Raw genomic sequence first — 2,598 nt, 5'->3', positions numbered from 1 at the left:
TGCTATCTTTTCATCCTAAGTTTTCCGAGTCTGAACTTTGGAGCCCTGGTTTGTAAAATGAGGCTCTGAGTCCAAAGTAGAGGAAATGTAAAGAATATTTGCTTCTCCCCTCTTACTGTCCCCACTTTCAAACTAATTTAAAAAGTTGCCAGATTACTATGGTATATATTTATCATATATCCTCCTTCTTGAAGTCAAATAAGGAGTTAGCAGGACATAATTAACCAATTATTTTATTTAAATATTTATTTCTTAATGTGCATTTCTATGTCTTCCCTTTCAGCTTGAAAAGGAAGTATTTATATGTATACTTTGCTTGTACATAATTTTCTATCCTTCTTTTCATGTGCATCTTCCCCCCTCTTATGGCAGTTGTCAGCAGCTATAGTCCAGACACCTTGAGTTGAACATCACTGGAGAGGGTTCTTGGGTAAATGAGAATTTAATCCCTTTTTACACCCTTTTTACTAGCAAGGGAACCAATAAGGTTAGGAGGAATTATCAGAGAGTTTTGCTTTACTTTGCAGCTGCCACTTAGATTCATGTAGGTCTGAGTAATCAGCATTGTTGAAAAAAATTGTTTTGATCACTTTAGATATTTTTAAAAAAATCTTGACAGAATAGGGAGGGAAAATGGAAGTATGTCTGATTAGCAAATTTAAGGTAATATACTACTAACTCTGTTATTCTGTATTCTTCCAGAGGTTCTTAATAGATTCAAATATAAATATCTTTTAATTTTCTTCCTTCAAAGAAATCATGATATAAGATTATTCTGTGTTTTATGTTTTAAAAGTTTTACATGGGTTTTAAAAAACAACAGGCATATATTTGAATACTAGACTATTTTTGATTGCTAGCAGAATGATGGTTCAAAATGCAAAAGAAAAAGAAAAGAAAAGAAAAAACCTTAAAATTTATTTTCTGTGTACAAATGTATATTTATAAGGATTTCCCAAGTGACTCAGTGATAAAGGATACACTTGCCAATGCAGGAGATACAGGAGACAGGGTTTGGATCTGTGGGTCTGGAAGATCCTCTGGAGAAGGAAATGGCAACCCACTCCAGTATTCTTGCCTGGAAAATTCCATGGACAGAGGAGCCTGGAGGGCTACAGTTCATAGGGTCACAAAGAGGCAGACCCAACTGAGCATGCATGCATGCCATGCATGGAATTATAAACATGTAATTTTTAAGTGCTTAGTGATTTGGTAGGCATCATTAACAGCTATGAACTTTCACTTTTCTCTGCAAAGAAATTATCTCATTCTGGAAATGAGATACACATGCCTTTGAAATGCTAATACTTATGTCAATGTATTATAACTTTCATATATATCTAGAAGACATTATGTCTATGGAACTCATTCTTGTCATTTGATACCAAAACTTCTTTTCATAGAAAAATTGCTGTATTATTTGTGTAATGTAAGATTTAAGAATTCAAAAAACTGCAGAAAAGAAAGTGATAATTATTATCTCCAGTCTTACTACCCCCAACAAACAATATTAAGTGAACATTATTCCATAATTTTCTATGTATGTATGTAAATAGAGGCTAGAAAGAAGGCTTTGAAAAATATTTTTCATGAAACAGGATCATGTTGTAAGTGATACCTTAAGAATGAAATGTATTAAGTTCTATTTGAATTTAGAGGTAGCAACTTAGAAGGACTGATGCTGAAGCTCCAATACTTTGGCCACCTGATGCAAAGAGCTGGCTCATTGGAAAAGACCCCAATTCTGGCAAAGATTGAAGGCAGGAGGTGAAGAGGATGACAGAGATGAGATGGTTGGTTGGCATCACTGATTCGATGGACATGAATTTGAGCAAACTCCAGGAGATGGTGAAGGAGAGGTAAGCCTGGCATGCTGCAATCCATGGGTTGGCAAAGAGTTTGACACAAGTTAGTGACTGAATGACAACAAGAGATAGCAAATGAAAATAAGGTGGAGTGAAAGAAGTTGCTAATTGCACATTGTTAACATTTGGAGTTGAGGCCACTGGCCGATGAACTCACAAGTATAGGCAGTGTGCTCTACAAGGGGCAAGTTTTTCGAAAACTCCACAAGGGTTTCTGGCCCAATGAGTGGAGTTTGATAGTAATACTTCCTGCAAAAATATTATTTTAAGACTTAGTTGATGTATCCTGCTGTAAGATCCTAAAAAGGGAACTCACTCAGTGGGTCTGATGTGGTGGATGCTCGGCTGAGAAGTTCTGTTCGTGCATGGCACTATCTTCCAAGAACACCCATGGGAGGTCATGCCTGATCTCCACTCCAGATCCTGAAGAGACTGAAATGGAGGAGCAGGCTGCAGCTGAGAAGGCTTTAACCAAGGAGGAGCTTCAGGGGGAATGGACTGCTCCAGCTCCAGAGTTCACTGCTAACTCCACCTGAGGCTGAGGCTGGTCCAAAGGAGTGCAGGTGCCTTCTCTGCCTGTTCAACAGTTCCCCGTTGAAGACTGGAGTACTCAGCCTTCCCCGGAGACTGCTCTGCAGTTCCCACTGTGTAGGCCACTGAATGGGTAGGAACGACCACTGAGTGGTCTTAAGCTGTTCTTCCACACACTCTTAAAATGGAAATTTGGTTAACA

At 38.1% G+C, this 2,598-nt stretch overlaps 1 non-coding gene across 1 annotated transcript; it reads left to right on the top strand.

Annotated features, from left to right (window-relative positions):
- The first annotated feature begins 1,972 nt into the window (after positions 1-1,972).
- LOC122439000 lies at positions 1,973-2,122 on the top strand. Its single transcript, XR_006268741.1, has one exon. It is a non-coding gene; the product is annotated as a small nucleolar RNA SNORA62/SNORA6 family (small nucleolar RNA).
- The last annotated feature ends 476 nt before the right edge of the window (positions 2,123-2,598 follow it).

The sequence above is a fragment of the Cervus canadensis genome, chromosome 3 (assembly GCF_019320065.1).
Source record: "Cervus canadensis isolate Bull #8, Minnesota chromosome 3, ASM1932006v1, whole genome shotgun sequence".
Taxonomy (NCBI): Eukaryota; Metazoa; Chordata; class Mammalia; order Artiodactyla; family Cervidae; genus Cervus; species Cervus canadensis.
This window is presented reverse-complemented; position numbering and strand designations above follow the sequence as displayed.